The sequence below is a fragment of the Bubalus kerabau genome, chromosome 22 (assembly GCF_029407905.1).
Source record: "Bubalus kerabau isolate K-KA32 ecotype Philippines breed swamp buffalo chromosome 22, PCC_UOA_SB_1v2, whole genome shotgun sequence".
Taxonomy (NCBI): Eukaryota; Metazoa; Chordata; class Mammalia; order Artiodactyla; family Bovidae; genus Bubalus; species Bubalus kerabau.
This window is the reverse complement of record NC_073645.1, coordinates 40,652,520-40,678,213: the sequence shown is the minus strand read 5'-3', so window position 1 is coordinate 40,678,213 and position 25,694 is coordinate 40,652,520.

Here is a 25,694-nt window from a genome sequence, read left to right as displayed (position 1 = left end):
AGGAGCCCCTGATGAGCTTATGCAGCATTCTTGAAATGGGATCCAAACTAGGCACAAGGGGAACAGAGTGAGAGCAGGTCCTCCCTCTCCTGAATAGGAAGTGGGCTCTAGCCTGAGTGCAGGAAGCATCCTGGCCTGGGGCAAGAGAGAATCAGAGAAAGGACATCCAACTCAGGCATGCCTTGATCCTTGCTTTGTAAATCTGCACAACTGGGTCTCTTTGAGCCACAGGCCCTCATTCGTAGGGGGAACAGATGACTAACCTTGTTTGCTGGTTGGGAGGACTATGAAGGTGTCAGTCCCTCAGTCATGTCCGATCATGTCTACTCCATGGACTGTAGCCCACCAGGCTCTTCTGTCCATGGGATTTTCCAGGCTAGAATACTGGAATGGGGAGCCATTTTCCAGCCTTCTCCAAGGGATCTTCCTTACCCAGGAATTGAACTCAGGTCTCCCACTTTGCAGGCAGATTCTTTACTCTCTGAGCCACCAGGGTAGCCCAGGAGGACCGTAGGAGACATATCTGTAAACTGCAGGGCAAGTGCCCAGAAAATGGAAACCAGCATGACTGTTACTTTGTATAAATCACAAGATCATGAAAGCCCTTTGCTGGAGGGAGATATTGGTACATCGTTTTTCTGGGAAATCTATACCAAAAGTTCTAAAAATGTCTCCATTCTTTGAATCAGCCGTCCTATTTCTTTACATTTATCTGAAGGAAACAATCGAGATGAACATAGAAAATTATGGATTAAGATGTCCATGTTAACATCATAAATAAATGATATTTTAAATTTAACATAATTGAGAAACAGTTAAAATATAGTTACCATTTTCAAACAGCAAAATGCTAGGCAGAAAAAATAATTTATGAAACATTAATTTTCAAACTTCTTTAGTAAGAAAGAAACTCAAAAATCTTGTACAGAATCAGAACAGACATATAAATATATATACACACATATGTTCATACCTGTGTGTATACACATAGGTGTGTATACACACATATATACATGGATATGTTCACATCCACATGTTAATATATACTCACACATAGACATATATATATGAAGATGAATATATAGATATATAGAGAGAAATACAGATTTATTATTAAATATATATTTCTTTACATTGGTAAGTAGGAAAAATTATTCAAAGTCATAAAGACAAAATGTAGATGAATTCTACCGAAGTATTAACAGCCATATGCAATATTGAGATAGTCTCTTACTTTGTCTTTACCCCACAGATATTTATTACAAGTATAATTGAAATTGTCTTCTACTAGGACAAAAATACATGTTGGGCTTCTTAATAAACATAACAAAAATCAATCTTGCTATCTAATCCTAACTTGGCAGCCACAAGACGTAAATTTCTGTTCAGTCAGCATAAAGTTCTTTTCAATCAGTTCTTACCAGACAGCTCATTTTTGAATGGACTGCTCTGTATTGCCCATCAAGGCATGATTGAGACTACAGATGCTTGAAGGAGATGCCTAAAACTTTTCTTCTCAGTCCTTATGCTCCAATCTGATGTCAAATGAAATTACCAGACCATAATGTAGATATAATGTCTGCTAAAAACAACTCCAATTAAACACTGTGTCTTTCTATCATATGCTGGAATTAGAAGCATTAATGCAAATAACATGTCTGCATTTTGCATAACTTACTTTTTAATAAAATTAATTACCCTGTTAAATGCTATTTGATGAGGAGAGATATATATAAAATAAACTCTAAGATTTAGTACCAAGAAATTTGCCCCTCCCAAAGAAGTGGTAAACTGCTTTTTACCAGCATTGAAAGGTATGTATCTTGATTGATTTTCCTTTTTCCTTTGGCTATCAGGAAGCTCTCCTGGTGGCTCAGATAGTAAAGAATCCAGATTATGGATTGCTGTCATTCCCTGGTGGTCCAGTGGTTAAGACTTTGTGTTTCCAACACAGGGAGCATGGATTTGATCCCTGGTCAGGGAACTGAGATACCACATGAGCACTGTGGCCCAAAAAAGGCATTAAAATAACAAAAGACAATTGAGATAAAGAAGTGTAATAAATGTGCTCAGGCAGAGACTTCCCAGGATAGCTCTGTGATAGAAACTCAGAACAAGCCTTGTCCTCAGCCCTGTTGTTCTAGAAAAAGGATACTTTCTAGAAAATAAGTCAGAGAGAGATGATTATTCTCTTAAGCATTATGTTAAACTAATCAAACTTGTAAGAAACCAATAGTGACATTGTTGTTGCTTAGTCACTAAGTCGTGTCTGACTCTTTGCACCTCCACGGACTACAGTATGTCAGGCTTCCCCATCCTTCATTATCTCCTGTTGCTCAAACTTAGGTCCAATGAGTCAGTGATGCTAATAACTATGATCATAATGACTAACATTTACTGAATGCCTATTTTCTTAAATACTTACAAGCAACCAAATATATTGAGTAGTTGATTCTAGAACAATAAGAGTTTATTTGTCTCTTGGAGACTACTTGAGTCAACCAAATTCACAAGAGACTGATGCTAATAATCATGATAGCAGTTGTTCCCCTTGTGAAATTTTCTTACAAGCAGCCAAGACAAACTGAATCGTGGTTAAGAGCAAAGTATTTGAACTTGTGTCTGAGTGTAAGACCCAGCTCTGTTACTTAGTCAATGTGTAACTTTGGGCAAATTACTTCACTTTTTCATGAGGTTTCCTCATCTATAAAATAGAGATGATTACAATACTAATATGATACTCTCTAAGCACTGGTGGGGAATGATGCATGTAGATAGTCAGCATAGAAACTAGAGAATAAATCAGTGGAAGTCTTGATGATGAGTGGATGTGGAGGGGATGATAAGAGAAGTCCCATGGGAAGCCAAGTCATAATCAGAAAGATAATCCAAGAGCAAGGATGGATTCAGAACCAAGGGAAGTCATCAACTATCTTAACAAAGTTACTCCTCACTCACTTGGCTTGACCAATCTCCCCATTCCTGGGCCTGAAACTTCCAATCAGAGTGCGAGGCCCACACAGTGTTGATTCTGTCTGTACCTCTTTTTGGCTGGAAGTTAAGCATAGCCCCAGAAAACACAGCCCCCAGTGTGCTGCTCACTCACCTTCCCCCACTGCCCCCCTGCCCCGCATTCAGCTTCCTTTCACTGCATAGACTTCCTTCTTCTTGAGAAAGGGATTCAGGCATGTTGGCACCATAATTTTTTCCTGGTCATGTTCATGGACAATATTGTTGCCACACTCCCTCAAGCTTGCATGCTATTTTAAAAAGGGATATCATTTTTAAAATTGTGTTGATTTTTACCCATTGTGTGATAATGGATCAATTTTTGGTCCACTTCTTGTGATTAGTTTAGCCCTTCATGCTGTTCCTCCAGGTATCTATGTTCTTTGGGTTTTTGTTTTGTTTTTTACTGGAGTTTGCTTCATATTCTTTCCTTTCAGCTTTGAAAATAATCAGGCAGAGTGTTAATATTTTAAAAATTATAATCAAAAGGATTTGTGAAAACATATTTCAAAAACTTTTAATAATGAATGCATTGGCCAAGGGAAAAATGATTTTATTAATTTTAAAACCTACACACCTGTTCACTAGTGGGAAAAGCAGAGGAAACAAAAGCTGGTTGAAAAGCACTAATGGTGATACCATCTCAGCAAGACCATGTGGTTTTTCTTTACAAATCCAAGAGGAAGAGCCAAAGTCTAAGAAACCAGAGTTGATCACCTTAGTATGGAGAGCAGTCATAGATTATTTTCTTCTTCTAGTGAAATCCTATTCAAATTGAGTATTTATATTCTTCCTTTCACTAAAAGGCAATTGAAAATGAATATGAATCTTGTGGGGATTTAAGCATCGCATATTGTCTGGTTGATAGTCATTTGTAAAAGTCAGGATATTTTATACCCCATCAGGGCTTAATTAGGTTTATAAAGATCACTGGCAGTTGCAACAGAAATATTGTATTTTTCCTTCCCCCAATGACTTTCCCTAGCTCTTTTATGGGGGCCTTTAAAACTCATTGAAGTCTTGCTGAAGTTCATCATAAAGATAGATACCGACCATTCTACTGGGGAATTTAATTTTCTCCACTTTCCCTTTTGCCCCCCAAATTTCTTGGAAAACCATAAGCAGGTCAGTTTCAAATTCCACCCCTTCTCCTAATAGACTTTTGAAAGGAAATGCCCTCCAAACAAGGAGGTAATTGAAAATACACACTAAACTCAAGACATCTGCACTCAGAGAATTTCAGCTGATTTAAGCCAAAGAATAAAAAATGAACTGTTTGGTAACTCCAAATGATGGAAAATGCTGACAAATGGTGTCTTTGCACAAGCAGTCTTAACACTCTGACCGTGAGGGTGACAAATTGAACAGATGGCGCCTCTAAATGCAAGGCTCATGTAATCTATTTCCACTCATGTTTTTTTGTAAACTTTTATTTTAAATTTGGTGCTAAGAACAACAACAAAAAAAGGGGGGGGGTGTTAATGGCACCATCGCGGGACAAACTTGCACAAGCTTCTCTTTAAGAGCTTGACTAGTGTGCTTCTAATTCAGCCTGTAACTCTTATCCTCTTCCTGTTTTTAGTCTTTCTGGGAACTGATTAGAGTGAGATTTCAGGGGAATCAGGCTGTTCAGCCAGATAATGACTGTATTAGGGTCTGTACTGGGACAAGACCTCTGAGGCCCTTGACATCAAAATGGAAACCCCTAGTGGTTCTCCTGCTGGTCTGTCTGCCCCATCCCATTGTGGATTTCATCAGTGACAAATTTATTGAACTGCAACTATGAATAAAGGGCAAGACAGAAATCTTACATTGTGACCCTTTATATGTGAAAGACAACACGTTGACTTAATTGTCAACTAAGACTTAATTGTCAAAGCAAATTGTCAAAACATGTCCATCTTACGTTTAGCTGTTAAGTTTTGAGCTGGATTCTAATATGGGAATATTTTAGAATGTTGAGACGCTGCAAATTCCATCCCTCTGGTTATGTAATATAACTAGCTGGTTTTGTTGTGTTGCTCACAGAACAGGTATTTTGGGAACCAGGTTTTTATTTTGATGTCTGAATGTGTCTTACCTTCTACAACCAAATCTTAAGGGTCCTCAGAGCAGGGACTGTATCTTTTACTTCTGTACGTATATTCCCACTGCCCCAGTTGTGTGGATCAGATGAAGTACTCACTAAATGCATGTAACAGAACTCTGTGCTCAGTCACTTCAGTTGTGTCTGACTCTTTGCAACCTCATGGACTGCAGCCCACCAGACTCCTCTGCCCATGGGATTCTCCAGGCAAGAATACTGGAGTGGATTGCTATGCCCTCCTCCAGGGGATCTTCCCGATCCAGGGATAGAACCAGCATCTCCTTCATTGCTGAGTTCTTTGCCGCTGAGACAGCAGGGAAGCCCCAGTTGAACTCTAGTCAAGTTTAAAACAGGGGTGGAAAGATCACTGCAGATAATTTATAAACATAAAAATCTAGAGATCAAATGTTCAGGCAAGTGAGGGCTGAGCAAAAATAACTTTAGACAAAAGTGAAAGAGCCATGTTCTAAGTAAACTTCAGATCTCTTCCTGTTGATGCATGTCAGGTGTCAGTTGCTAGAAACATCATTATTTTTACAAAATAACTAGGTAACCCCTTGGAAGTTCAAATGCATCCATCAAAATTGCCACTCTACTCTGTGCTGGTCCTAGGAAACGGCTGTATCAGTTGGATGTTTAGATGCAAGCAAGGCACAGAAACTGACACTGAGTAATTCAAGTTCCAAACAGAACTGGGCAAATCATGGCATTTCTGGGGTGGGGAGGGACTCAGAAAATGGCTGCAGGGAGGCAACCAAAAGCAAGGGCCAGATGATGCTCCAGAACCAGGCTGGTAGATACCACTGTGGCAGTCACAGGCACAGATGCCAAGGTTTGTCCCACAGTGCCCTCCACCACCAGTGATGGACACTGGATACTGCCCACTTGAGCCACGAAATGGCCACCGCTGGAGATTAGATGCAAATTTTGCTGCTGATGTCAAATTCCAGTCCCCAGGTAGAATCTGCTTGGTGGATGCACCAGCTTCTGGTTTGAGATGGAGGGCTTCCTATTACACGATTGGTGGACATGAAGCTACCTGCTGGCCCTAAAAGCAAGGGAAGGTGGCAGATAAGAACCGAGCACTTGGAGCTCCAATAGAAAGAAGAGGACTGTATGTCATATGACTTGAGCCTGTTCTAGGGAGTTGTAATTTCCAAGCATAGTTGTTGCTGTTGTTCAGCTGCTAAGCTGTGTCTGACTCTTTGTGACCTCATGAACTGCAGCATGCCAGTTTCCCTGTCCTTCACTATCTCCTGGAGTTTGCTCAAATTCACATCCATTGAGTCGGTGATGCCATCCAACTATCTCATCCTCTGTCACCCCCTTCTCCTCCTGCCCTCAATCTTTTGCAGCATCAGGGTCTTTTCCAATGAGTTGGCTCTTCACATCAGGTGGACAAAATACTGGAGCACCAACTTCAGCATCAGTCCTTCCAATGAATATTCAGGGTTGATTACCTTTAGGATTTATGGGTTTGATCTACTTGTTCTCCAAGGGACTCTCAAGAGTCTTCTCCAGAACCACAATTTAAAAACATCAATTCTTCAACACTTAGCCTTTTTTATGGTCCAACTCTCACGTCCAAGCATAGAAGGGAGTTCAAATACCAGCACACAAAACTGAAAACAAATGTTCATTACATTCATCATTTCATCAGATCTGGAGTTCTCTGCAGGACTGGCTGTCCCCTCACTTTCTCTCCACTGTCCCTCACAACTGATACCTTGTAACAGTCCATTCACCTACTTGTGTCCTCCTTAACCCATTGCTCCCAGAGAGCAATGGTTCTGTCTCTTCTCTCTCGTGTTCTCAATGCCCACCCCAGTCCCAGGCACAGAGTCAATAAATAGTTGATTGATAGGGATGCATTGGTCTCCTTTGAAGCTGGTCTCTAGAATAATTACACAGAAGGAGAGTTGGGGCAACTAGAAAAATTCCTGTCTTTAAATTTCCTAACCACAGGCTTCAGAACATCTGTGTCAGGAAATATACCCAAATACTTGTGTACATATGTGTGTGTGTGTGCATTTCTCTAGGAAGAGAATCCATTTTCTCAGAGGCATTGAAGATGTCAGAAAGAACCCTTAATATGTCTGTTTATGTTTGATGTCTGCATAAAGGTAGATAATGCTCACTAATAATACTTTGAAAACACTTCAAAACCCCACAATAGGGTGTTTCTCTGGAACAGAGCGCTGTGTTCCTTTCTGTCTTTATATGTATATTTTTAGGAGATAAAATGTCAGTACATATGCATTTATTGAGCTAATAAAATTATGGAATCAGTAGCAGGAAAGGAGCTTAAAAGCATGAAATCAGGGTCTACTATTAGCTGCCCATCTTGGATAATTAGCCAGCTTCTCTGAACCTTGCCTTCTTCATAGAGAAGGTACATGTAACTCCTACTTCAGAAGGTTGTGTGTATGTGCATATGTGCTAAGTCACTTCAGTTGTGTCCAACCCTCTGTGATCCTATGGACTGTAGCCCACCAGGCTCCATGGGATTCTCCAAGCAAGAATACTGGAGTGGACTGTCATGTCCTCCTCCAGGGGATCTTCATGACCCAGGGATCAAACCTATGTCTCTTATGCCTCCTGAATTGGCAGGTGGATTCTTTACCACTAGCGCCACCTGAAGTGGTCTGAGGAAGCATTCGGCAAAGACTTAGAGCTCAACAAACAATATTTCCTTTCTCTCTGTTCAAAATAGCTACCAATCACACAGGCAAGATTTCTGAATTAAATTTCCTCCTGTCTTAGAAAGAAGTCGAGTGTCAGAAGACTGCATTGTTCTTTGCCTCTGGTATTAGTGCCTGGTTATCTAGTGTTGGGATTTGTGTCTCCACTTTCACTGAAGACTAAGGAACAGAGTGGCATGTCAGTTGCCTGAGGAAGGGGTCTGATTGTCCTTATGGTCACTGAGATGTTGGCATACTACTCAAACTCGTCTCTAAATCAGTAGCATCGGCATCATCACTTGGGAGCTTTTCAGACATGTGGACCTCAGACCTACTGATTGAGAGTCTGCATTCAATCGGATCCCCAGGTAATTCATACACACATTAGAGTTTAAGAAACATCATCCACAGCAAAAGTTCTCAGCCTTAATTGTACATTTCAATCACCTCAGGAGTTTTTAAAACGATTGACATCGGAGCCCACCTCCAGTAATTCTGGTTTAATTGTTATAGGATGTTACTGAGCAAGGGGAGTTTTAAATGCTTCCCAGATGATTCTAATGGGAGCACAATTTGAGAACCACTGCTCTTTTGCACATTGAACATGTGGTCCCCCTGCCTTTTCTTGAATACATTCAGGGAAGGCAACATTCAGGCCATGAGAGTGCAGTGTGCCACTTGATGCTAAGTTGGAGAAATGTACCTTTGGGTAGCTTTTATCTTCTTGGCCCAGCTTCTATCCTTGGAGGATTTAAAGAAAGTGTCCAGTTCCTGTTAGGGTGACCAGCTCATCCTGATTTGCCCACAACCTTCCCAATATTAGTTCTGAAAGTCCCTTGTTCCAGAAGACCTTAGTCCCTGGCAAACTGAGATGGTTGGGACAGTGTCCTCCTTCCAAGTCTGTTCTTCCTGAGGCTAAACATGAATGCTTTCTTAAATGCATTGATCAGTTCTTACCTTTCTAGGGAAACATCTACATCTGTGGTCCTGTGGTCCCAAATGCATCAATGCAACTAAGAATGGCACTGGACCTTAAGAAGGTAAGCTCAGAAAGGAATTGTGATCCAAGTCAAATAAACTGGTCCTTGAGGGGCTTCTGTTTTCTAAAAATAAAATTGAATTTAAGAGATGCCGCTTTGAAAATAAATAATAATCAATTATCTCCTTCCAAAATCATCCCTTGTGTTATTTTCACAGATTTTCAGGGCAGAAGGTGACACATACCTGTTATTTTGTTTCTCTATCATCTTCCAATGTAACCATTGATCATAATTAAAGAGCAACGAAAGCACTATAAATTGTAGAATTAGGTTTTGAAACCAAAAATAACAATAATTATTTTGGTTTAAATTTATCTTTTAAAAAACCTACTAAAAATAAAATGTCATATGAATAAATGTTTGTATTGTAATATTACTGTATTATTGTAATATTGTAAAAGAAAATCGGAAATAATGTTAATATATAATAATGTGTGTGTGTGTGTTAGTCGCTCAATCATGTCTGACTCTTTGGGACCCCATGAGGGTAAGTAAATTACAAATTAGTCACTTGATAAAATGTTATTCCACAATTATAAAATATGGTTGTGATGACTAGGTAGCAGCATAGAAATGCTTATTGTATAGCATTGGCTGAATAAATCAAAATACAAAATTAAATCCATGCTGTGATTATAATTTATGTACTCAAATTACAGTTTTAGATGAACAGAGACAGAAAGGAAATAGATATTTTAAGTCATGACAGAAAGGGTGGTATGAGTCCTCATGACCTAATTTTTTATTTTATTTTGGCTTCTGCTCCTGTTATTAGGGGAAAAAATTATAATAAAACATGTATTCTCTCCAGCTGCAGTAATTATTTTTAATCCATTTGCACTTATTTAGAATAACATATCTATCTGTGAAAGGTGGCAGAGGAGAGTGAGTTCAGGTGCCACTTGGCACCTCCACACCTCAGCTTCCTCTTCTGGAAAATGGGCATAACAAGAGCTGCCTTGCAGCATTGTGGTGAGGGTTAAGTCAATGAATCAAATAGTACTTACAAAACAGTGCCTCGCACATAATAGTGTTACAGCTGAGACATGTACAACAGTAAATTATATATGTGGGGGGGCTTCCCTTGTGACTCAGTGGGTAAAGAATCTGCCTGCAATGCAGGAGACCCAGGTTCAATCCCTGATTTGGAAAGATCCCCTGAAGAAGAGAATGGCTACCCACCCCAGTATTCCTGCCTGGAAAATCCCATGGACAGAGAAGCCTGGTGGGCTACAGTCCATGGGGTCGCAAAGAGTCGATAGGACTCAGAGACTAATACCTTCACTTTTCATATGTGTATGTATATATATATATATAATGATTATATATGATTAAGAATTAAAAAATCCAGACTAGAGCCTACTGGAAGTGGTTGTCCTCAAGCAGGGTGTATGTGCTTCATTTCTGGTGTGTCTGTGGGTGTGAGTCTATGCAGGTGAATATGGATACACCTGTCTGTGAAGTTACCCACGTACCTGTGGATGGGACTTTCGGATCATCTACTCAAATCCTTTCATTTTATCAGGGAGGATACTGTGGCCCAGAACTGGGGTGTGATCCTCATCTGATCACAGCATGAGAGAGAGAGCAGGTGGGAATCTGGGCAGCCCCACTGGTGACCCTGAGTGCTGAGCAGGCTGGACAGTGTGGCCTGGGGGCTAAGAGGGTGGGCTCCATGATGAGAGGGCTCAGGCTTCAGTCTTGGCTTTTCTATTCCAGGCAGTGTTTGAACCTCACTACCCCTTGATTTCTTCACTTGAAGACTAGTGATAATAATACCCATCTCATGCTTGTCATGAATATCAAAAATAAGATGGACAGTGCCTCACACATAGTGAGAACCAATGAATGTCTGCTATGATTGGACAGAGTTTCCAGGGGGCTACAATTCAACATTATTTCATCAAATAGATAAATATTTAAAAATGATTAGTTGTCATTACATTTAATTTCAGGGAAATAAAGAATAGTCACACAGTATTATGTGGGTAGAAATTTATATAAGCAAACTCAGTTAATTTCCAAAATGACCCTCCTAGCAGGAGCAGTATTATTATGCCCATTTCACAGGTAAGGAAGATAAGTCTATGAATGATTAAGTAACTAATTCAGTAAAAATGTATATTACAAGAAATAAAATTGTTAATAAATGTGAAGACATAATCAAATTCACTAATAATCAAAGGGATATATACAACATACTAATGAGGTATCACTTTTAATACATTAATTTTTTTTCTTATTGTTTTTGAACAAGATTACTCAAACTCAGGTAGCTGGAGTAAAATAGAATTCTTACACACTACTTACTACTAGGAACATAATTTGGTACAAGCCTTCTGAAGAGCAATTTGATGATGTGATTCATGAGACTTAACTTCATACTCATAAACTTCAGTATAATATTAGTCTCTCTTAAAATCTATGTTAATAAAATAACTGAAAATGTCAATGAAGACCGACACATAAAGATATTCAAGTGTTATTTATAACAGCAAAAAAGAGAAAGAAACCATATAAGTGGTCACAATAGACCAGTGATTAAGTACATTTCACATAAAGTAATATTATACAACTGTTAAATATGGTGTTTATTAAGCATGGGAAAAGGCTGGTATTATGACAGTGACAGTAAGGGAAAAACAAGGTATAAAACTATAGATAGAGTATTATCTCAATCATATTAGGAAATCTTAGAAACATTAAGGATGACACACCCGTGTATTATATTATTAAACTAGATGATTTCTTTTATCTTCTTTATACTTTACCTTCAGTCATTCTAAAATGAGCATACATTCACTCAGAACGAGGAAAAGTAAAATGAATTTGGTCCAACACATACTCCAGAGCAGAGCCAAGATTTAAATCAAGTCCATCAGACAAGGGCGCTGCCTTTATTCAACCACATCCGGGGTCTCAAACTCAAGAGACTACAGGAATTGGCAGGTATGGCCAGTGAGCAAATGGGGATGGTGTGGGAGCTCCAGAAGATGGTGGGGCCTCTGGGGCTCCGGATGCCACGTGCTTCTCCTAAATGGGTGGTTACTCAGCTCTTCCAGCCAATCTCTGCCATGGGGAGAATGCAGGCTTGGTCTTAATAGATCTTTGGATATTTTAAGAAAAGCCAGAAATCCAACTTTTGAATGTTAAATGTTGACAATCACAGTCTTGTCGACTCTTTGAGGCCCCATAGACTGTAGTCCACCAGGTTTTTTCTGTCCATGGAATTTTCCAGTCGAGAATACTGGAGCAGGTTGCCATTTGCTACGCCAGGGGATCTTCCCGACCCAGGGATCGAACCTGTGTCTCTTGCATAGGCAGGCAGATTCTTTACTGCTAGTGCCACCTGGGAAACCTAAATGTTGATAACTAATTCAAAATATTTAAAAGCACCATGCAGGCCACAAGAAGCTGACTTGGGATATCTGCTCTCTATCACACTCCCCTCCCTCCTGCCAGGTTTCTGTCACCTGAGTGAATCAGTCACCTGTCCCAGTCCTGTCGCCTGAGGTCTGAGCCTTGCCAAGGAACCTCCCACAACCAAATCTCTGGCAAGGTGCAATGAGCTTTGATTAAATCTCTTATATGTGACACACCATAAAAGTGAAACTGATTTCAAACCGTTTTTCATAGTAGTATTTCCCCGGGACAAAGTTTAATCCCAACTTTAAATTTAATCAAAGTAAAAAGGGATGACACAGCCCAGGCAATCATTTAATCACTACTTCAGAAGCAGACATTTTTCTGGGTAGAAAGTTTGGGTATCAGTATGTTGTCCCTGTATGATACTTTGCAGGTTATACTGTGTCTTGAATGAGTGGTCCTGGTGGAAGAAAGACAGAACCAGGTGGAATCTCCTATATATATATATATATATATATATATATATATATATATATATATATATATATATATGATGCCTGGTAAAATTCTGGAAGAAAAAAAAAGCATTCTTGTAAAAATTTTTATAAGGCTGTAATTCAAATGCTTAACCAAGCATTAAAATATTACGTTTCTGGGAAAATCTCACCCTATACAGGCACACCTGCTTTCTCAATTTTTGTTCTGAGTTTTAATTAAGCAGTTAGACGTCCCATCCCCTTAACCTGTAAAAACAAGTACCTGATGGAATCAATAGCATTTTCTATCAGTAGGAGAGGCTCCTTGCCTACTTTCACCCAGTAAATCTCAAGTCACTGGCAGAGCACTTTGAAAATATTTTGCAGACTCCAGTGTTTAGGTGTTTTCCATGATTAGTTGTTTGCTAATATCCCAAATTACCCTCTGTAGGTACAGGCTGCTGTTTTTCTTCCTTTAGCATAGCACTTTTATTTTGACAAGAACGTGACAAAGGATTAATTGGACCCATTTAATACTTCAAATGTTGAACTCTCAGGAAATTCACTAGTTCCACTTCTAATCAAGAGCTAAACTGGCAAGTGGGTAGTTAGCAACGTTGAGCACACATCTGTGAATATCAAATGTCTGCGAACAAGACGAAGAATGCTCTCTCTCCTTTCTGGTCAGATGGTTTCATTTAAGATCCAAAGGGTCAAGGGTCACAGCATGACCTCATCAAATTAGACCCAACTGAGAGAGGTGTTTAGCACAACAGAAAGGAAATAATCTGAAGGACATTAAATGCAAATGAAATTGCCATCTGCAAACTTCAAAAAACACCTGACCTAAAAAAATAAATCTCCCACTTAGAGCTGAAACCTTGCCTCCTTCCCTTGTCCAGAGTGGACATAGAAGTTTGCTCTTGGAGCTGCCTGACAATCACTCAAACTGCCAAAGTCCATTTGCATTTAATACTCCCTTCTTGATTTTTTTTTCTAGTTGAAGAATTTGACAATGATCTCTGAAGAGCAAGAAGAGGGAAGTTCAAGCATGAATATTACGCCTTCACCTCTTGTGTCTGGATGATTAAATTGGTCACAGGAACATTTGATTTCTAAAACTAGAAGCCCGTCACTTTGGGGCAAATTTGTGAGACCATTAGTGGGACACTGGGTAAATTCATGGAATGGGGCTACGAGACAGAGGTCCTGAGGGTGATGGGAATTACAGTTTATCTTTTATTTATTCAAAATATGCCAGGTCCTGGGGATATACACTGCTAAGCCAAGCAGACATGGTTCCTGTCCTCATAGAACTCATAGACAAGTAATGGCTGTAAAGTGTGGCAATTGCTGTTCATCACAGTGGTCACTCAGAAGTACCCAAGCACCACCCAGGTGGTCTTGTCCTGCTCAGATCCAATCTAGACAGAGAGGAGAACAAAGCAAGGGACAGCAAGGGACAGTACCTGAGCCATTGCTCTTGTCTGGAGAATGCGAATCAGAAAGGCTCTTGGGTGATAGATACTGTCACTGACTCTGTCAGCCCTGCTACGGAGCATGACCCATGCAGGACCCCTCGCTGGTCCAGCCCTGGTTTCCTCGTCAGGCTGATAAGGTCAGAGTAGGGCTGTTCTATTGATACAGACCCTGATGCAGGGAAAGACTGAGGACATGAGGAGAAGGGGACGACAGAGGACAAGATGGTTGGATGGCATCAATGACTCAATGGACAGGAATCTGAGCTAACTCTGGGAGATGGTGAGGGACAGGGAAGCCGGGCGTGCTGCACTCCATGGGGTCACAAAGGGCCTGAAACAACTGAACGACTGAATAACAATAACAATTGATACAGAACTTTCTAAGAACCTAGACGTCTGGCAAAATCCAATCAAAAGTTTCATGTATACCTGTGGCGGATTCATTTTGATATTTGGCAAAACTAATACAATTATGTAAAGTTTAAAAAAAAAAAAAAAAAAAAAAAAGTTTCATGAGGTGAGCTTCTCTTTACTGGCTCTGTTCCAGAAAGGGAGAGAAAAGCAGTAGCTAGGATTGTTAGGGGCAACTGGAGGAGGTGGTTGGGTGTCTAAAGCCAGATCCAGTTTCAGCATTGCAGAGGACTGAGAGAGGGTTTTTTTTTTTTCAGTTGTAAAACCATGATCTTATTCATTTTCATAAAAATCACTGTAAACATTTCACCCACATAACATTAGGGAAAAACTTTCTCAAAGATGTCAGGTGGATGGTGCTTCCTGGAGTCATTCACAGCTAGGACCCTGCGTAACCTAAAACCAGTTTTCCCTCTGACCAGATGTAGAGTTCCCTGAGAGACTAACAGGTTCTTCAAACATCCTCTGATGCCTCTCATTGAACTAACACGATCAATAAAATCTTGTGATTTTGATCAAGGTCTGCGAGGTTTCTGCTGATAATGTCCTTGTGGCCTTGCTGTCACACACACCAGTGGGGACTGGGAGACTGTAGTCAGTGGCTCTGCCACTTGCAAGCTGATTTATCTTATGCAAGTTCCCTAAGATTTCTGAAACTCAGATTTATTATTTATAAATGAGATTGTAAAAAATTGGCCTGCAAAGATTCTATAAACTGTAGAGAACTACAGAAATGAGAAGGCTACCACTGTTCCTTATCAATGATGGGCACCAGGTTTTCCTTGACTTATGGGAAGAAATATCAGGAATGGGAATAGAGATCTCCTGGCATCAAGACTCTTGGTGTCTTTTTGTTGCCAAAGCAATCGAAGGTTGAACAATGATCAAATCCTGCTTCCAAGGCAATAACAACCTCAAGATTTTGCCTCATGTTTTCAGAACTGTCTAGAAGGCAAGTAGAGATCAAGGTTCATGAGAAAAAGTGGGAAAAAAAATTACTGTCCTGAGCAGTGTCTTGTTTATCCACTGACCAAGGGCCACATTCATTACATCTTAGTAACTCATTGCTTGGTGGTTTAGTTGGTAAGTCGTGTCCGACTCTTGTGACCCCGTTGACTGCAGCCCACCAGACTCTTCTGTCCATGGGATTTCCCAGGCAAGAATACTGGAGTAGGTTGCCATTTCCTTCTCTAGGGGATCTTCCCGAGCCTCATCTCCTGCATTGCAGGTGGATTCTTTACCAAACTGAGTCACCAGGGAAGCCCAACTCATTGCTTAGGGCTTGCTAACTTATCCTACAAAAGAATCTGAGAGGCCCAAAGAGAGGTATATAGATGCCAGGGAGCTGAACCTGAGAGATGGGAGCAGTAACGATGATTTCACAGCCTCCAGTTTTGGATATGTAGGATCTTCAGCTTTCCTAAGACTTGTCCCAGGAGACACGGAAGCCATGCGGGCTGTGTGGGTACAGAGAACAAGGAAGGGGAAGGAAGGGCAGGGACAGGAGCAGAGAGGGGAAGAAAGAGGTGTGAATGGAGAGCAAGAAGGACATGAGCCCTCCCAGCTCCATTATTATCTGTTTGAAAATAATGTTCAGCAAGTCTTGGGTGCTGAGTTCACTCATCAGAACAAGAAAAGGACTGAACCAGATGCTTTTCAAAGACTTGGTCATGATAATGGTGGAAAATTCACTGGATTAAGCAATGGAAGGTCTCGCTTTGGAGAAGCAGCCCTGCCATGCATGGGTTCTGTAATATTCTACAAATCACTTCCACCTCTCTGAGCTTTGCTTTTCTCCTGTTCTCTCTGGGACACCAGTAAGGGCTTCCCTGGTGGCTCAGTGGTAAAGAACTTCAATGCAGGAGATGCAGGTTCGATCCCTGGGTTGGGAAGACCCCCTGGAGTAGGAAATGACAACCCACTCCAGTATTCTTGCCTGAGAAATTGCATGGACAGAAGAACCTGGCAGGCTGCAATCCACGGGTTATAAAGAGTTAGACACGACTTAGTGACTAAATAACAACGACAACAACAAAAATATACCAGTAATACCTATCTCACAGGGTTGTAGAGAGGGTTAATATGGCAAAATCAACATGGCAATCTTTTGTTAAGTGCTACACAAGTGTGAACTCATTTATGACCCCAGAAGTGAAGGGCAAGAATAAAGGGGCAGGAAATGTGCCCTGATGTAAAACAATGATTTCTCTCTAGTGAGATGGATATGAAATATTAGTAGCTGAAACTGGCTTCCCTGGAGCCAATGCACTAGATTCAAGTATTTTTCATCACTAAACATTTTTAATGCATCAACAGATAACAGAAGACAGAAAAATCTAGACCCGGCTGACAAATAAAGGGACTGGACTCCACAATGGTGTTTTCGCCCATGTGGATGGGACCAAAAATACATCCCATGATGCTAGGATCAAATACACTTTTGGACCCAGTGGTGACATAGGGTAACTTCATCATCCTGGTGCCTGTAGGAATGGAGGAGGAGGATTTGGGCATGAGGCCTAACTGTCATCTTCTTGGGTTTGGAGATGATGACACCTCATCCATCTTGTGTCATTTCAGAAAATGGCCAATCACCTCCCTGCCTTGGAACTGGGTCAGGGAGCAGCGGTCCAAAGAGGCATTTGTTAGCGTTGAGAGAGCAGTCAGTGTGGGGAGCAGGGGATTTATGAATCTGAGCCCAGGAACGCTGGGTGTGGGGGCACACATCTGGCCACAAGATGCTCTCTGGCTGCCTTGTGGATGAAGAGGCTTGGTCAAAGGAGGTCACGGCAGGTTCAGGGGGACGGTGAAGGGTGGGGGCTGGAGTGAAGGTAAACAAGGAGCCTTCACGGCTTTGGGCTTCCCCCGAGCCAGGAGAGAAAAAGGGGTGCACTTATATTTATCTTCAAGATCATTGAGCTATTTCTAAGCTCTTGGAAATTCAGAGCTGACAGATCGCTCTCATCAATCAATATTCAAAGTTTGGTATGAGGACCATGACATCTGAAAAGCTACCTAAATCGAAAGAGTACTGCTCTAAAGTAATTGCTACAAGGGTTAAAGGAAAAAAATCTATGCCTATGGTATCAATCCTACAAAGTAAATCAACAATCAATTCCACATAATTTCTGCACAATAACTTTTGCTATTTTCCTGGATTAATTGAAAACACTATATTGGTAAAGATTTGAGTGAATTTGATAAGGTTCCCACCCCCCCTCTTTGGACAGAAGACAGCTCTATTATATATAGAAGATAGACCTACTGTATATAGAAGAAAGAAGACAGATCAACTCTTTTTTTTTTTTTCTTTTTGACCATACTGTGCAGCTTGTGGGAATAAACCTGGGCCCTCAGCAGTGAGAGTACAGACAGAGTCCTAACCACTGGACCACCAGGGAATTCCCCAGATTAACTCACTTTTGAGAACTTTAAAACTAAGAGTCATTCAGTGAGACTGAAAGGACTTCTTATTAAGGCAGAAAAAAGTCATGTTCTCCTGGTATTTCTTACATAGGAGCATCGAGTATGGTTTTCTGCGCCCGCCGTGGTCTTGCACAGTACATGTCTCTCATACCATTTCTGTGGATTATGTCGCCAAGCAGAAGCCCAGCTCTAGTTCCACCTGGACAGACATACCAGGCTATGTATACAACTTCACCTGATGCATTTCCCCATCAAGAATTCCCTCTTGAGCATCCTCTTTCATCAGTCTGGAAAAACGTCTTTACTGAAGCATTGCTCTGCTCCCATATTTGGTATCAGAGTATAAAGTTCATTTCTAACAAAGACAAAAGTGTAATTCATAAAACATCTGGGGCCTGGAGTCATCCGGAAAGAGGTGCTCTCGTCCACTTCCACATACATGGGAGAGGAAATGGGCAATGTTGTCATATCATCACTGGTACCATCTCTTTCCCTGGGTGAAACCTAAGAGAAAATGCCTTGGCTATCACATATTTAGACCCAGATATATAATATCTTCAGATCCTTCTTGGGGATCTTTCCATTTGGAAGAAGAGATGAGCAAGAGAAGGATCATCTTTCTAAGAAATGACTATGGGCTGGGCCATTAGAGGCAGATCCTTGGGAAAGAAGGGGTCAGATTGTTGTTAACGTTTCATGCAAATCCATGATCTTAGGGAAACATGCTTAGGAACAACAAACAAATAGGTAAAAGTTTCAGATACTCTCAAAGATTTCTGAATCAGGTATAGCTACCCAGTACTGATATCCCAAAATTAGAATAGTTCTCACTGAAGTTTCAGGCTGGTGGCATTCTTCAAGACCTTTCTCAATTCTCATCACATAATTTGTCTTCTCATTTTGCACTCGTGGAAGAAAAAAAATACCTTCAAAATGGAACCGATCAAAGTTGTGAAAACCTACTCTACAGTTAACTATTAAGTTTAAAACGAAAATTGATATTTCCCAGAAGAATAAACTAACACTCTACAGGACAGCTTAAAAATTATGAAATATATACCTACAAGGTTTGTTTGGCCCTTGTTTAGGACAACATGAATTTGTGATGTAGTTGACATTTCAAGGAGAAAAATTTTCTTAATTTTATCCCTAGACTTCTTACAGAAATGTGAATACTTTATAATAAGAATGCATTACTTTTACAAATTAAAAAAAGTAGTTATTTTTCTTAACAAGTGAGAAGCAAATATATTAGTAATGTTGAATTCTAGGTACTGAAAATATACAGGATTGTTATTTTCTTCTGTGCACTGGTCTATATCTTCTCAATTTCCTGAAGTTAAATAAGTCTTAAGAATAATACTGAAGAGGAGATAATGTAATAACAACATAATCATTGTTGTCTATAATTTTAAGCAGCTTTTTAAGAGACATTTTATTGAATGTCATCAATTAACTAAATGCACAAATATGTAAGCTTTCAAAATCTATCTTATTAAGTCTTGAGTGATAGATTTTCATCACAAAGATATATGAAATCTTTAAGCTCAAATAATTTATGTGTTTTAATTTAAGACATCTGTTTTTCATTTGACTGGGTAAAATACCTTCTGTACAATATTTAGATTTTTTTTTTTTTACTCTGCATCATTTAGTTAGACCATCTTTTGAGCTTGAGAAATTTTAAAAGTCCTAATACATTGAATGCATAAATCATTTTAAAAATACAAATTGACAAGTCTGTCTTATCACACCGCATCATTCCCCGAGCGGCAGGACTGAGTTCTCAAGAGACATCATTCATTGGGTCTATAAAACTGTTCTCTTCCTCAATGACAGGAGAATAGGAGACTAGTTCAGATTTTCACAAAGTTATCTTTCCTCCTTTTGTTCTTCTTTGAGTGTTTGTTTGCTTTACCTCTTTAAATTCAAGCCTTTCTATAGAAGGCAATAACATGTAATCAACATGTACAAACACCCCACAGGGTACCAGGCCTTATTATTGGTGTGAATAGGACACAGTTAAGTCATCAAGGAGCTTATAATTTACTAAGGGAGACAGAGGTGTACATAATTCATCTAATAATGGCAATATGTAGTAAGTGCTTTGATAAGGCCACAAAGAAAAATGAGAGTGTGACACGAGAAGAGATTAATTCAAGTGTGGAAGGGGGAGTGAAGGAGGAGAAGTTATCTGAGCCAGGGTTTGAAGGGTGGTCAGGAGGGGATGCACATTCCAAAATGAAAAACTGCAATGAGCACAAAGGACTGAAGAGAGGGAAACAGGACAACTTATGGGATGTTACAAAGAATCGCAAGAAGACGATTGTGGCTGATGCTTGGAAGTACATTTGGGAGAGTGGCAGTGAAAGATAAATTTTGAAAGAAACTTTGGGGCAGAATAAGGAAAGACATGAATAACATATTAAGGAATTTCAAGTTTATTTTAGAGAATAGGGGAAGATGCATATGGAAGGTTTTCAGGCATTAAAAGTACAGGACCGTATCTGCACTTTAGGATGCTAACTCTGGCCAGTAGTGTGGTAGATGCATCAGAAGAATACGCTGGGGACAGGGACCATAAGAGCATATTGTACCAGTCTAAGTAAAACATTGTTTTAAAATGGCCTGAATTAAGATAGCAGAAGTGGTCATGGGAAGCTATTTCAGATCTTTAAGAAGATGGATGGATGAATAATATAGAGACCTATCTACTAGATGCTGGAAAAGAGGAGATAAAAGATGATCCCCATTCTCACATGGAAGGAACCAGAAGCGTGGTTTCACCCCTTCTTTCCCAAGGATCTATTGCTCTGCCTCTAATGGCCCAGCCCATTGTCATTTCTTAGAAAGATGATCCTTCTCTTGCTCATCTCTTCTTCCAAATGGAAAGATCCTCACAAAGGATCTGAAGATATTATCTATCTGGGTCAAAACATGTGATAGCCAAGGCATTTTGTCTTAGGTTTCTCCCAGGAAAAGAGATGGTACCAGTGATGTTATGACAGAATTGCCCATTTCCTCTTCCATGTGTGCGGAAGTGGATGAAATAATCCACTAAAATTCAAATTGAAATAATTAATAATTAAGGAAAACTACTAAAATTGGAAATAAGTTTTTAAAATTACTTCAATCACTTGTCAATGTCCTATTGGAGCGTTATCTAACAATATCTTACTCTTGAGGGAAATGTAACTTTGTCTTACCCTTTCTTATTAATTAGGGCCCAGAATCAGTAAATTACATTAATTTGTAGACTTTTATCTGTTGCAAATGATTTTTGTGTAGTAGAGATATGAATGACTTGTTTCCAGTGGAAAAGAGAAACCTGAAGGTCATGGTTGTGTTGACCCTTAGGACATTAAACAGTTTGCATCTGACTTAGTAATTTTAGTTCAGCATTTTTTTTTCATTTTTTCTTTGAAACAACTTTGTCATCTTGAAGTTCCCTCATAAATTATTTATATAAACTACTTCACACATGCTTACTCTATACTATACATTTTTATTAAAAACATTTTTAACTTCTTGATAATTATACATTGAGAGGACCTAACATATAACATGAAAATACCAAGGCTCTCCTTGCATTCATAGGCAAAACAATATATTAAAATTACCCTAAATGAGGATTTTTAACAACAGACAAAATATGACAGACAAGTATGTTTTGGTTGGAAATGTAGCATACCTTAAATACTTCAATTTTCCAAAACCCTCCATGTGGTTCACTTAAAAATATTTCCCGTTAGTGCGTTTATCACCCTCTGGTATTGAGATGATTTTAGCCACATTTTAGCCCACATCCTTGGTTATTTATTTAAGATAAACTATGAGGATAGAATTGCCTTTTTGAAGGGCATGCACATTTCTCTAAGGTTTTTGATATGAATTATCAAATTGAACTATAATTTATATCCCTATCAAATGGTACATATAAATGCTCATATTCTTGAAAAGTTGGCAATAATGAGAATTTTCTTTTCTTTAGTTGAATTTTATACCTAAAAAAATGTTTTGAGGTATATCATCTGCATAGAGAAAACCTTATCTACTCCCGGCATGTTATTTAAAAATGGATAAAATAAAACTAATAAATGCATAATTGAGTCAGATACTAATAAAGGAAAGCACCAGACCTAGGTTTCAACAGCAGTGAGTGAAAGCAGAAGCTGAGAAGGTCCTGGGAACTGGAAGTGGGCCTGGGCAGGGAGGGGGCTTCAGGGAGGGTTAAGGCAGGAGAAAGAAAGGGCTACTACCATTTCCTTAAAAGAGGGATAAGAAAGGTACCCACAGGCCCTTAAGACAATGAGGAAGTCCATCTGCTCTGTGGGACCATGGTGGGAAATAGCGTCCCCCTCACAAATTAGAGCGCACAACTATCTCACACACCACTGCTGTGTCAGACTTCAGGTACCAATGAAGAAAATGCACTTTTACTGAAAATTAATTTGAAAAGTGATCCTGGACCAGTAAAACCTATGGGAACTTACAGAAATATTAATAAAACTGAAACAATGCTTTTACCAACTAGGTAATGAGACTTCTAGGAAAACAACCACTGCTAAAGATGAACTCACAATGGAAAATTACAAACCACACAAGGAACCAACCACCACAGAGGTGGGGAGTCAGGACACATAATAATGAAAAACAGGTATTCCACATATTGAGCACAAGAGAATAATTTAAATAGTCTTTAGAATATTTAAAATGTTAAGGAAGTTTAAAAAAGCCTTAATACAAGAACATAACACTATTAAAAAACAGAGGAGGAAAGCCAGCTTGAAAAACTAAGCAAAATAGAATTTTCAAAAAAATAGAGAGTATGGATCCAACTACCAGCATCGTGCCAAAGTATCATTAAAAACAATAAATACTTGTTGAATGAGAAAAAAAAACAATTTGCAGGATAAGTGATATATTAGCTCCAGCTATACCAAAACTCAAACCTAGAAAATTGATAACATACAACTCAGTTATCTGATCTCAAAGCAATTAAGTCATAAGTCAAATACATAAAAGATGATTTTATAAACTGGAAATGAAAATCAATTCCATTTGTAAATCAGATCTAGATAATGGAAGAAATCACAATAGAGATCATGAAATATTTTGATCTAAATAGAAGCAAACTTCTCCTTATTAAAATATGTGGCATGGAGCTTGAAGAGGTACTTTGAGTGTCTTTCTGTGACTGGCTTATTTCTCTTAGCATAATGTCCTCGAGTTTCATCCATGGATCAGTTTCCTTTCTTTTTAAGGTTGAATGGTATTTAATTGTGTATATGTATACATATATAATTATACATACATATGTAAATATACCTATATTAAATATATACATATATAATTGTATATATCAATATAGACCATATTTTGCTTATCTTTTCATCCTTCCTTTGAGGGACACTTGGGTTGCTTTCACATTGTTTATGAATTGCAGATTGAAGGCAAAAGCGGGCAGCAGAGGATGAGATGGTTAGATAGCATCACCGACTCAGTTGACATGAATTTGAGCAAACGCTGGGAGATAGTGAAGGACAGAGGAGCCTGGTGTGCTAGAGTCCACGGAGTCGCAAAGAGTCAGACACATCTTAGCGACTGAACAACAACAAAAGACCTACTTAGCATCCCTAAAAAAGTGATTTGATTTAATTTATGTTTGAAACATTGAAATAGCTAAAAAATGAAATTATGACTGAGATAGAAGCTGAATCCCAAGTCTCATTCAGAAGTACCTAGGGATACCGCCTCCTCCATTCCCATATATCACAAAAATGGCCTGAGTGTTGAACGTTTATAGTCAGAATCCTGAGGTATGTGTGCCTCTTTTTTTTTGGAATGAACTTGAGATTAATTTCTATTAAAAGATTAACAAGTCAAACTTAATTAAATTCTATATTTTAAGTCTGTGAATAATATTGTTTAAGAAATGCTTAATGATTTTATTTTGTTGTTTTGGATTAGGTGTTTGGATTAGACTTGAGGCTCCAATTAGCTGCTGCCAAAATTAATTTAAGTAAACTAATTGACTACTTGCTGTAAGCTACATACAGTCTTGGTGTTTAAATAATTCAATTCCTTGGGAAAAAAGTGGGTGTGAGCTTTGTACTTTCTAATAAAATAATGCAAGATCAGCTTGTTACAAAATACTTATGGAGCATTTATCCAGTTAAGCTCTGCTCTGGCCCTTGATGTGCCCACAGTCCACACTATTCTCTTTCACACATAACAGATGCTTCAGAAATATTTGCTTTTGTTTGTCTCCTGTGGAGGACACAAACCAATCCAAGTCTCAGCTTTACCATCAAGGAGTCAATATTGGGAAGATAGAGCTGATGAGAGATATAAAAGGCTAGATGTGATCAATATTCAAACGAATGAATGAGTTTTCCTCAGTTCATGAGCTGAGAGAGGAGAGAGTAAGAGCATTATGGATGCAAAGGTCTGGAAAAACTTGCAAAAGAAACAAATTGATCACACTGAATGTCCTTGGTTGAAGGAAGGATAGGAGAAGAGAAAAGTGAAAACATGGGGAGAGGAAATGACATGACATTTGGTGCTTAGTATGTTACTCTCTGGGCTTCCCTGGTGGTTCAGTGTTAAACAATCTGTCTGCAATGCAGGAAACCCAGGTTCAATCCCTGGGTCAGGAAGATCCCCTGCAGGAGGACATGGCAACCCACTCTAGTACTCTTGCCTAGAGAATCCCATGGACAGAGGAGCCTGGCGGGCTGCAGTCCACAGGATCACAAAGAGTCAGACAGGACTGAAGCGACTAAGCAGCAGCATGTTGCTCTCTGGGCTGTTTGCTATGTTTTACTTGCCTATGACTTTAATCTCCAACTGAGGGGAAAAACAGTACATAAATATGATGATGATGGCGATGGTTTCAGTGACACCCACTGAGCCTATGCCATGACACAGGGACCCAACTGAGCATTACATGTACTAACTCATCTAATCTTCACAACCATTCTATGAGGAAATACAATAGATCCTAAGAAGGAAGAGTCACACAGGCTAAAGAGGCAGGTGTGTGTATGCATGAGTGTGCATGTGTATGAGTGTGTCAACCACAAACTGGCACTTGCCATCTACCTCTTCAAGGATTAAATCATGTACACTCTGCTAGCAGCTCAGATGGTAAAGAATCTGCCTGCGATGCAGGAGACCTGGGTTTGATCGCTGAGCTGGAAGGATCCCTGGAGAAGGGAATGGCTACCCACTCCTATATTCTTGCCTGGAGAATTCCGTGGATAGAGAAGCTTGGCGGGCTACTGTCCATGGGGTCGATAAAGAGTAGGACACTACTCAGCGATTAACACACATTGCTACAGCTGCTGACTTTCAACACTCCCTGAAAGGAGTTCAGGTGGGAGAGCACAAATGAGGTACTCTGTGCTCTGGGAAAAACTGGCAGAACAGGTCTTCGGATAGTTAGATCTTTCCAAGAGCCGATTTTATGAGCCCAGCTCTTGTATCTCCTCATATCTAGGAAAGCACTAAACTCTTTCATGGTGATGAGGCGTCTCATGAGTAGCAGAAACCTTCTGCAAAAAAAAAAAAAAAAAAGGGCTTGATTGCACGTATTCCCCCCTCACCAAAAATCACATGTATACTGACCTTCCTCCCTACTTCTTTGGAGCAGTTTCTCAGAGCTACCTGGGATGCTGTCTCTGGGGCAACAGCCCTCATTTTGCCCCAAATAAAAC